Source organism: Benincasa hispida, chromosome 8 (genome assembly GCF_027475165.1).
Source record: "Benincasa hispida cultivar pf3 chromosome 8, pf3_genome.v1.1, whole genome shotgun sequence".
Taxonomy (NCBI): domain Eukaryota; kingdom Viridiplantae; phylum Streptophyta; class Magnoliopsida; order Cucurbitales; family Cucurbitaceae; genus Benincasa; species Benincasa hispida.
In genome coordinates this window covers 9,727,233-9,740,493 of record NC_143485.1, presented here as the reverse complement: position 1 = coordinate 9,740,493, position 13,261 = coordinate 9,727,233, and positions in this window count along the sequence as shown.

Here is a 13,261-nt window from a genome sequence, read left to right as displayed (position 1 = left end):
CATGCTTCCTTACATCGAGTATGTAGATCTCCATCTTATTCTCATTTTAGGTTACTTGATTATTTAATAATCTACTAACTTTGTCATTTATAATAGGCAACATATGGATATTTTGTCTAAGCTCAATTCTGGTAAAAATAAAAGTAGAAAGTGGCTTCAAGAAGAGCATAATCGTACATTCAGTCGGTGGTTATCCACACGATAATCTCTAGAGACCTACTATTTGATGTATATATAAATGTTAACTATTAAAATATTATGAAATATATTGTAGGTTGCACTAGCTCTCGAAGTTTCCAAAAATTCAATATCGCCTTTTTTTATATGGATAGCTAATGGACCTTGTCCAACTGTGGAAAAATATTCTGGTTATGTGATCAATGGTTACTACTATCACACAAATAATCGCGATGATGTCAGGAGGGTTCAAATTAGTAGAGTTAGTATAACGGCTATCACAATACAAGTCTCTAGTACCAAGGACAAAAGCTCTGTCATGTTAGATATGACCTTTTATGGTGTAATACAAGAAATATGGGAGCTTGACTATCATAGATTATCATTTATTTTATTCAAATGTAATTGGGTTGAGAATAAAATTGGAGTCAAAACAGACGAGTTTGGGTTTACTATTATGGACATTAATCGTATTGGACATAAATCATACCCATTTATTTTAGCCTCCCAAGCAAAACAAGTGTTATATGTAAAAGACCCCGCAAATTTGGGTTGGTCAATTGTTTTAACATCTCCACAACGAACAATTGAGGATGATTTTTAAGAAGATGAAATAGGAGATATGCTACAAGAGTGTGGTTATGGAGGTATGCAAAGAATGTCCAATGTTGATACATCTATTGAGATTGATGATACAACATCCACATACATCAGAAATGATTCTGAGGGTAGATGGGTTGATAAATAATGTATTAAACATGGTATGTCATTTACTATGGTTATATGTATTTAAATATTAATATTATATGTTTTTCGTGTGAGTAATGTTTTTTTTTCTTTCAGACTGACATGGAAAATTCAACAAGTAGCAGCGAGGATGATAGAAATATGATCCCACAAGAACATAGCAGAATAAGTATACCATGTGGCCTAACTACAATGTCTGAGTTGACACAAATAATAACATCTGGGCAATAGTTGACCATTGATTATAATGAACATGGACAACCGGTTGGATCTGGAGCAAAAAAGATGCAAAGTTATATAGGAGTTTGTGTTTGACAACAAATACCTATAACGTATAATTCTTGGAAAAAAGTTCCAAACCATTTAAAAGACAAACTTTTTGATTATGTAGCGATGTGTTTTCTAAACTTTTAATTCATTTGCATAGTAGTTTATTAGTTTATTGTTTAGCTACTTTTTTCATTGTGCAGATGTCGTTTGATGTGGACTCTAAGTCCAAACATTGTATACTAATATCTGCATCTAGGAAGTTTCAGACTTTCATGATAACATTGACTCAAAAGTTAATACTTCCATTAAGGATGAACCCTCGGTCTTGCAATTTTCTCCACAACAATATTCTTATATAGAGCAAGATCAGTGAACATCGTTCATCAATGAACGATTGGGTGAAGAATGGGAGGTAAGTCATTCACAACAAACTAAATGTCAACATTATCATTCTTTTGATAGGTAACTTCAATTAGATTTGTTAAACAGAAAATCAGTCATCTTAAAAAAGAAAGATGTGCGAAATGCGTATATAATCATCAAATTTCTCGGAAGGGTTATGCGAATCTTACCCAAGAATTAGTGAGTTATTCGACTTAAATTAAATATTTTATTCTAATATGTTTATGCTAATTAAATATGTATGTTCATATAGAACCTATCGAATGACCCTTCTTATCGGACGATTTTATGGAAAGAAGCAAGAAAAGGAAAAAATAATGTATACTTTGATGAAGTTACTCGAGAATGTGCCAATCGGATTGTAAGTATATATTGTGCAAAGTTTAAGATGGCATATATATAATGTTTGGAACTTGTAATGATATAAATATTGTGTGAAAATTGTAATATGTTTTACAGGATAAATTGGCTGAAGTCTATGAAGGTGAAGATGTTCTCACCAAAGCATTGGGTACAGAAGAACATTGGGGACGTGTTAGAGGAATGGGTGATTTTGTTTCCCATTCTCAATATTTCAAATTAGTAAAACCAATGTCCTCAATGAGCCAAGAAATTGAAGGAGGCTCTAGTGAAAAAAGTGTTCGACATGGTAAAGTGTCAAGAGAAAGAACTCACAGCAGATAATCTCAGTCCAAATCATCTATTGGAAGTGTTGCACTAAGTGCATCTGAAGAAGAAAATACTGAAAGGATGTATAAAGAAGATTTGGAGGTAATTTATTTGTTGTGACTTTTAAATTTTAATCATATTGTAGGTGCTTAACCATGTATGACATAAGTTCTTTTAAATTTGTTAAGGGGACACCATGTCACTTGGCTATAAGAACTGTAGATAATATTGTTGCAGTAGCCACAACATTTGATGATGATGTGTCATGCTTAACTGTTAAAGTTCTGATTGATATTGTCATTGGAGAAGATTTTCCTATACCAATTCCTATGAAGGGTAAAATAGAGTCCTTAAATCAAGCAATGGGCAATTTTGTAAAATGGTCTCGTGAACTTATAGTTATGGTTGACGAGAAAAAGTATGTATCTTTTTCAGTATATGAGTTTGGTTATTTATTATTTTTCCTACTTTGAATTTTTGTAACTTTGGTTATGGTAGGACCATTCAACAATTAAGAGCTTCAGCCAATCCTCCAAATATTCTGACGCCAATGGTACCATCAAACTATTGAACGGACATGTCATGCATAACATGAACGATGTAGACATGATCTGTATCACTTTGGACAAGCATATATTTGGAAGAGACAAATTTATTTATTTAGGCCACGATGATCTGATCCAATATTGCAATATGGTTGAAATAGGCTACATGTATATTTTGACATACATTGCATAAGTATTACTCATCTACATTCGCTCATGTATACTTTGTTTCATGTTTAAATAATAAATTTTATCTTGTTTAGGTATCTTCGGGATGAATGTGGTCGTGATATTACGAAGAATTTTTTTTATAATTGATCAAGCAAGAATATCGTCACACGTGAAGTCTCAAGATATTCGATCCAGAAATTTAGCCAATCAACTAGAATTGGCTAATTTAGACCAATTAGTCTTTATTCCATATAAAACAGGGTAAGTAGATACAAGTTCTTAAGTTATTTTTAATTTGCATTATACACGTACTAATATTTCAAAATTGTTGCTTATTATAGTTATCATTGGATATTGATTGTAATCAATCTACAAGAAAATTGTGTTTATGGTTTGGACTCTCTTCGAAGTAAGGTTCAAGAGGATTTTCATGGAGTTATAAATATGTAAGTGTAATTGAACTTTCTTAGCTCTTAATTGAAGTATTTATGTTTAACTAATGTTTTCAAACTATTTAGTGGATTGAAAACATGGCAAGCCAAGCGATCTCCAACACCATCGGTCTTCTCCAAAATAGAAACCTATAAAGGTAAATTTGCATTCATTTTTTAACAATTTATGTTCATTCGAACATAAGAATAATTGTTTTCAACTTCTTTATATGCAATGCCCTCGTCAATTAGATTCTGTAGGATGCGAATACTATGTGCAAAAGTATATACACGAAATAGTGCATAATCCTACTACTCCCATTACTAGCCTCGTACATAAATTATTTATTTTTCATATAGTACTAGTTTTATTTAATAAATGGACATAAACTTATGTTGAATTTATCTTTTTTTTTCCTCTTTGTAGTTCAATACAAAAAATGCATATACCCAATGAGAGATTGACGTAATTCGAACTCAATAGGCAAGTTTTGTTGGCCGATTTGTGTAAGGATGTAATTCTTGTTTTTTGTCTTAATAGAATGTAAATGCTAGCTTAGAATGAATGCAAATTTATCTAATCATGATTTGTTTATTATTGGAAGATTTATGTATAATATTTTTTGTGTTCATGGGGTATTTGGTGTTAAGTATTCATGGAATTAGTACTAATTGATATTTGTGAATGAGAAATGATGGCTTAGTGTAAGTATTCTATGAAAGTCTGGTATTGTTATGCAAATGTTGGTGATTAGTGTGTTTATTTCATATTTTGATGAGTATATGTAATGGATTGGAAATATTGATTCTTGTTTGTGGATAAATTCATAGGTGGAAGACAAATATTGATGGGCTTGCCATGCAAATTTTTTTATACTTTGTAATATAAAACAATGACGGACATTTCCTGACCCAACACGAGACATATAATGTCGTTTTTAATTTATTGATGGAAAAACTGGATTCGGCAACGAAATTTTAAAAAACAGATAGATTCTAGGCTTTAATGTCGGTTAAGAGGGTTTCATTTGAAAAAAGTCTTCAGTTGCAACCGACATTAAAGGGCTTTAATAACACAGTCTTCAATGTCGGTTGCAACCAACATTGAAGCCCTTTAATGTCGGTTGGAAATTTCATCGAAGACCTTTAATGGCGGTTGCAAGCGACATTGAACACTGTGTTATTAAAGCCCTTTAATATCGGTTGCAACTGACATTGAACACTGTGTTATTAAAGCTCTTTAATGTCGGTTTAAAACCGACATTAAAGGCAACCGACATTAAAGGGCTTTAATAACACTATCTTTAATGTCGGTTGTCAACCGACATTAAAGCCCGAAAATTTTCTAGTGACATACTTTAGAAAATAACCTAAACTTTAAATATAACAATTATATTTAAATATGATGCATGATCATACTTAACCTATGGTTGGATTTTAAATTATATGACATACAATATGCAACATATAATCAATAAGAGACCAAAATTGGACATATATCTCATGCACATTAAAACTATACTATAGCAATAAGAGACCAAAATTGACACCCTATAACAAATAATTAAAGTAATATAACAAACTTATATTAATTTAATTATTAAAAATTAAATTACAATAATTTTAATAATAAAAAAACTTCCACGAACAATTGCCTAACGCCCATGATTTAATGAACTGGAACTGATTTCTTCAGGCCGCGACGACGCTGGGCTTGCCTTTTCGGAGCGCCGCCTGGCACTACGGCAAGGCGCTGCAATGCGCTAGGCACCTTGGAGCGTCGTGGCATTCTGTCTTATATTCCCCTTGGCACCGCAACGCTACAGCTTCTGTCTTCTGCGATTTGCTTCATTTTTTAGTGGTTGTACTGATCTTCAGTCCTCTTCACGGCAAACACTTTACCACAAACACCAGGCATAGTTACAGACTTCATGGCTGAATTAAATTCCCAAAACAACGGGCTCTTACATCCATCTGATTAACATAAAAATATAAATTTATGGTGTCAAGTTTGAAAACATCTATTACGCAATTGATTAACCATACATCAATTGAATAGAAAATGCACCCACCATACTATTCTGAAAAATTCCAGAACAACAATTGAAAGCAACATTGTGTTTTGATACCAATTTTATGAATTGAATTTCAATGTGGAAGCGCGTGATCGTTTTTGTTCCAATTTTGTTACAGGAATTATCATACAGTACGCTTTTATGGGAGAAGGAATAAGAATAATACCTTTGTAAAACCATCTTTTAAACTTTTCCTAATCTTGATGAATTTCACAGCATGAACCAACATGAACCAGAAACCACCAAAAAAGATTTTCTCCATTATTCTATTGGAACAAGGAAGATTTGTGGGATCCTTGTGTAAAAGAAATGAATAACATCATAGAGAACTTTTCTTTGTTTCCTTTTGTCAAAGAGCTTTTGAAAGAGAATGAGAGGCTTTCGTTTCTATGTTTTTTTTTTTTTTTTTTTTTTTTCCCCTAAAAAACGTAAGTATAATCTCCCTTTTATAAAAACAGATCTCATCTGCCTTTTAACTTACGTGAGAGTAGTTATTTAATTAAATAAAATATATTTTAATTTAATCTAATTTAATTAAAATATATATCAAAATTTTATTTAATTCAATGTATATGTGTGAATCATATTTTTCTTTCATAACCTATAACCTATAATTTGAGTATGAATCCTAATTCCCGTTAATTTTAACTTCTAGTTTAAATATGAATTCAATTCATATTAAATTAATATTTGAATTCAAATACTAATACTCTCGTATTATATGATTTAATTTGAATCTTATTCAAAATTAACTTTATATTATAATGTATATATGTAAATTATATTAATTGCGTCATATACGATTAACATAAATTCCACTAAATTATTTGAACACTTCAAATTCTTTCGACATTAAATTTCCTTGTTTAATCTGACGTGAGCTAGTGGAGGGACCTAATGCACCTACAGTTATAAGCTCAAACGATACGAGATTAACTAATTGAACTCTTTAATTAAATTAATCAACATTCATTAACTACGGGGTATTCCACTAGATACCCATAGCTAAACTCTTATGAACTCTAGAATATTTATTTGTCCATTTAGTTAACCATTTTAATAAGTTAATCCTTCACAAGTTGGTCGTAATTACAACTAACCATTTTACCTTTAATTACCTCTTGCTCCTTAAGTACCATCGACCATCGAATAAATAATCTATTTATAGTCCTACCATGAACAAAGTTCTTTTTGGAACAGTGAGAGGGTTAGGTCTCATTGTTAAAATCTCGGAATCAACACTTAAAGGAACAACTTATCTACTTACCCTAAGAGCGGGAATGAGTGAATTCTGTCTTGTTAAGCTATGTTCCCAGCTCCTTATTTGGTATCGTCCCCAAAATGGTAGGCTTATCGAGTCGTCGACTAGGGCCACTTTCACTAATACAACTCAAAGGATAATTCTCATAAGTAGGATTTCATAACTCACTCAAGATTGAGATCGAGTTATATGGTTAACGTTTGAAATAATAATTTCTTCAATTAATATTGTTACAAAGAGAGATTATAATTTCATGGTTCGGTCTTATACAAACTCATTATATAGGATACCTTCACTTACATTTCTCCACGTGAATGATTTGAATCAAATTGTTTGTAGTACTTACAATGCTTGTAACACTTACAAAGTGGGTCATATCCATAGTGTTACTGAGAAAAGACACTCTATCTTATCTATATATTATAAATCTTTTAGGTTATTACTTGAACACGATTCACTTATATGTCAAACACATACTATTCAAGTTACATTAAATAACCTTAAAATTAGTTTATTCAATTTGAGTTAGGAAAATAATAAATACCACTTTATTTATTTGAAAATAAATAATACTCCATTTATTCAATAATTTTTTTAAAATTTATATAATGTGAAATTTAGGATATAAATCCCAACAGAAGTACCATTTCCTATGTCAGATTGACATAATTAACCCGCTAGTGCAGGAGTCAAAATGTATGATTAGTCTATGATAACTCCTGAAAAATAGTCGTCTGTTTTTACCTAAATGAGCTAGTTCTTAGAAATTTAGTACTTGAATGTGCTTTAATGGAGCATACTGAGCTAAACATATCGATGGGATATTCCATTTATGGGTCAAAAAATATATTCCTTTACTTTGTATCTACTTGTTCTAACACAAGAGATGAGATTCATCAATATTGAGAATTGTTTGCAACGCAAGCTGCTTATCGAGTTAAGGTAGTTAATGGGCTTAGTGAGCTTAGGACTCAAACTTTTAAGGTAACCTTTATTGTTCTTGTTTTTGCTCTTACAAAACTGTAGGATATGGAGGCATTCAGAGTTTTCTTGCTTCATGGACACCATTCTGAATCATGTTCTTAGCTGCAACATTCCTTTATGCGCGATACCTGCCCTGCATGGGAGTTGCCTAGCATGTACCTCATGTTTGATTGTTCTCATGCACACCATCTTAGATCGGAGGATCAATCTTACCTGAGCTACATAGGCCAAGATGAGCAACATATCCCATTTTCTTAAACATCAAGCCAAAGCATGACATTGGGCGAGATTGTTTATGAACTTGGTAAAAGCTCTTCTCAATTTCAACAGAGCATCTCTAATTGGAACAAGTGTATCTCTAGTTCCAGTTGCAGATCCAAGCTTTGTTGCGAAGCATGGCTGATTGTATCTTCCAGCTAGCGGACACAATATTGAAATTGAAAAGAGCACAAGACAAAAATAATGTCTATACTATTGAGGTTGACTTCATTGAAAAGATGTATCCCATTCAACTATGAGAAGTTTGATAGCTTACTATAATGCCCAAAACAAGTGCGTCAAATTAATGATGAGTCCAAGCTTCACCTCAAGGATCCTCATATGATAGAGTTAGTGGCCGAAAAGCTTCACTCTTTTCTTCTTGATAGCACAAAAATATGTGTCATCTTATTCTATTTAATTTGAGGTTGTTCCTTTGTTTTATGTGTTTACTTCATGATTTTATAGGTCTCAAGAATCAAAGAAGTAAAGTGAAGCATTATGTTTGAAATGGAGCCAAAAACAGGCCAAACCAGAACTCAGATGAGTCAATCGAGAAAGAAGTGGTAAAATTACCAAATGCTTAGCCTTGAGGGTAGGGCATAGCACCTAAGGTAGAGATTGCTAAGCAATGAGCGCCGCAACGCTCAAAGGCATTGCGGTATGATGATTTGGACAGAGACATGATTGCAGGGTAGCGCCACGACACTACGTAACTTGATGGATGTTGTGGGCACATCACAGCGTTTGATGATGCTACCACATGGCATTGTAGCTCGACATTATAATGAGAGTGTACAACGCCGAACCCTACTGCCACGACATTATAGAGATTTTTAAAAATACTATTTTAGCCGCCAGCACTAATCATCCTCTAATTTTCTCCGACTCTCCACCGTTCTCCTTCATATTTTCTTCTGTTCATTTATCTTTTACCTTGATTAATGTACTCAAGCTTCTCCCTCTTGATTATCATTAAGATTATAGATTAAGGAAGTAAGTCTAGCTTAGGCATAGAGTAATTTCCTCATGATTGTAACGTGTGTGAGATTTTAATCACTTTATTATAATTCTCTATATTGTCTTTAGATTCTCTCTTGTCCATGAATGATTATGATTGTATTTTTCTCATGGATGTTTGACAAATTAGATGAAGATGTATAATTGGTAGCTAGGGATTAGTTTATCATTCGTAACATACAACAGTATGTTAATCCCTAAGTAACAAAAGGTTAGAGTAACTTGTAAGTTGAGAGTCGACACCAATAATCATTATTTAATCAACCTAGAGAAGAATCATTGAATGTTTAATTCTGCATTTCTAATTAAATATTAATCTTACCATATTTACCTGAATCTTAATGTGGTTATTTAAATTGATTAGCATGCATTTCATCTAATTAAATTGATTAATTATATAATTCAGACTCTCACCTAATGTTTCTAGGTGAGTTGGCTAAGCTAGAACAATATAGAAATTAGTTCGATGGATCAATGATCAAGAAAAATTTGAGGAATAACTCAAAAGCCTAAGCTAGGTATTTTAATCATAGGATTTTATCACTTCCATTTACTTTACACAAAATTTACATTCTTGCAATGTATTTGCAATCAAAATCACTCTAAACTCCCACTCCCTCGGTTATCTTAGGCCGTAAGCATTCTAACTAAGAAACACAACGAAGATTATTTGATCCGTTGGAGAATTTGACACCCTCCAGGTGCTCGATCACTTGCCTCTAATATATCATTAGTTTTTTAGTTTTCTTTTCTTATTTCTTTAAGTCTATCGAGTCTTTTATTACAGTTCATTCAGTCAAGTTTTTCTTTTATTTTCTTTTACATATTTATACGCGCAAGCGCATCTGTCAAGTAATAATATATTCAAAGTGGAATTGGCCAAGTATCCTCCTCAAAGAATTAGATTGATAATCTTTTAGCTATTCAAAAATTGTTTCAATTTTATTTAGGGGACCATCTTGAAGGGATTGAACCCCGGCGGAAGCAATTGATTGCCTTTTGCTTTGATTTTATTTAGAATTTATAACATAGAAAAGAACAACATACAACATTCACAATGCAGTAAAATAGGCTAAGGAAATTTTACAAGGAAAGAAGAAGTTTACCTTTGAAGAACTTTTTCTTAAAAAAAATGCAACACTTTTCTTTCACAACGAGAATATCTTCAACGTACAGTAACATGACACCTATATAGGGTCTTCCTGACTATTCTCTTAACAATTATTAGTTTGAGTTTGTGGAAATCTTCTTTTAAAAGAGAAAAGGGAATTTTTATTGTGGAGAACAGTTTTTACATAGAACCATTTTCTCTGTAAAAGCTGGAGAGAGTAGAAAGGAAGAGTGAGAGAGATCAAATCCTCTCTTTCGCAGGGACTAACTTCTCATTCTTATTCTTCACAAAGAACCACTTTCTCTTTTCTAACGTGAAGTGGGAGAAAATAAAAACCACCCACTTCCCCCATTAATTAAATTAAACAAATTTAATTTTAATTAAACTAATTATTAATTAACTTAAATTAATTAATTTATAAAATTAATATCTAATATTTTATTAAATATTTGAATCTTATTCAAATATCTCTCTCATGACCTATAGATTCAATATTAACTTTTAGTCTATACTTTTAATATAAATCTAATTCATATAAATCTCAATTTATTATATAGTTCAATTTTGAATGTTATTCAAAATTAACTTTATATTCTAATGTATTTGTATACATTAATAATTGTATCATATATAATTAATATTATTCCCTAAATTAATTTAAACAATTCAAATTCTTTCAAAACTATTGGTCCATGTTTACTCGATGTGATCTAACAAACAGGCCTAATGGACCTATATATTATAAGCTCATTCAAGGTTATTAATTAAACTCTTTACTTAAATTAATCAATATTCATTAACTATGTGTCATTCTACTAATGATCCATGGCTACATTTTTAGCACTGTATGTTGCGTCCATGGATCTAACCATTACATGTATGTTGAACCTTCACGAATTATTTGTAATTACAACTGGGTCAAATTATCGTTTTATCCCTGTAATTTCCTCTTAATCCTTAAATACCACTAATTGCTCTAATGAACAATCTGTTTAGTCCTACCATAAACCAAGTCTCTCTTGGAAAATTGAAAGGGCGGGGATCCTTTGTTCAATACCTAGAATCAGCACTTAAGATAATTAATCATTTACTTATTCTAAAGGCAGGAAGGGGTGAATTCTATCTTGTATAATTATGTTTCCAACTCCTCACTTGGTCTCTTTCCTAAAATGGTAGGCTTATTAAGTCAGCGACTCGGGCTACTCTCACCCATACAAATCAAAGGACAAACCCTCACAAATAAAAGTTCATATGATTGAGATTGAGTTACATATTTGTTTATCCTATAAAATATTAATCTCTTTAGTCAACGACGTTACAAAGAGAGATTAATGATTTTGAAGTTCAGTCTTATACAAACTCATTGTATAGAATACTCCCACTCGCATGTTTCTAAGAGAACGATTTGGATCACATCGTTTGTAACTATTACAAAGTGAGTCGTATCCATAGTGTTACCAGGGATAAGACACCCAACCTTATCCATTTACTATGGACCCTTTAGGTTATTACTTGAATATTATCCACCTGTATGTCAACTACATACTGTTGAAGTCTCATAAAATAATCTTGAATTTTTACTGTAATGGATAATTCATTGTTGCATATTTAAAATAATGAAATATTATGCTAAATAACTAATTAATTACGAGGCTTTAGGGCATAAATCCCAATAATCTCCCACTTGCACTAAAGCCAATGAGAATGTATCCTAGGACATACTCTATACCCAACATGACTTGTGATGCAACTAAAATAAAATAAACTAAGAAAGAAAAAAAAGTGATCAAGTAAGATTATTAGCAAATAAACGCTCTAAGGACTAGATTCCATTCATGGAAATACTAAACTAAATTGTTTTACTCTTGAACCAATTAACACAACATTTAGATCTAGAAGTCTTGTATCTGGATTGAATCTTTTGAAAACAATATTTCTTTTCACTTAGTTAGTAATTACTAATCACTTGAAACTAGATAATAAAGAAAATGATTAAGACTCTTCATCAACAATCTCTACCGTTATCTGACTACTCTAGTATGTTTAAACGATAGTTTAGCATGTATGATCTAATCTAGAGGCTACTCGTTAAAACAAGATTTAAATCATGAAATCATTTAAATATTGATCAAGTATTCAAAAGCATTAAGAACGATCATGCTAGAAAGTATCAATATAAATTAAATTTAAGATCCACCAAAACGTTTAGAAATATTCCACAAAATCTATCTAACTCTAGAACTATGAGAACTTAGCTTAACATAGTTTCCATAGACCGAACAAACATTAGAATTTTTAAAATTGAGAAATATTAAAGATACAAAAGAAGAGGAAAAGCGATATATGGCATTTCTAACTCGTCTCCGTGGTAGAATTGACCTTTCAATTCTCTCCAATCGATACGACATCAAGCGATTCTATACTCTTCTCAAAACACTCTATCTAAGCCTCTAAAACTCCAAAACTTGATAATGGTCGCCGATCAAAAATCCTAGAATAAATAGGGAAAAACTTTCTAAAATTACAAAATTTTCCTAAATTGTAGCCTAACACTGCACAGACACTACGCAGTCTTCCAAAACGCTAGCTACTAGAATTTTTGCCGAGTTCAGCATCGTGGCACTGCCTTATTTTGAAGAAAACTTGATTTTTCTCCCTTTTTTTTTCTTGGGAGTTCTTCTCGGTTCGATTCTTTTCTCTCAAATCACTTTTTTTTTTTTTTTTTTTTTCTAAATCTCTGAAAAACACTAGCAAAAAATATAAAATCTATAAAAAATATATCTAAATAAGCACAGAAAACAGTTTTTTGAGTAATTTTCACACACATATAAAGAATAATGCCCTGTCCACTTTGAAAAGTTTAGGATCCTTATAGCATTTCCAAGCTATATTGACTAATATAAGAACGGGCCGAGAAAGCACAAAATTTTCAATTTGTCTTGATAGGAGTTGACAAAACACTGTCGAGCAAGCGACGTTAAAAATTTATATTTTTTGGAAGCAGTCAAGTGTAACATTGTATTGTTTTTTTTTTTATTTATTTACTTTCTTAGCCTAGCTTCTTCTAGTTTTTCGTTGGTAGGTTCCGATTGTCTTAAAAAGGAAAGAAGATTATATGAAGTGAGATTGTCACCACCACC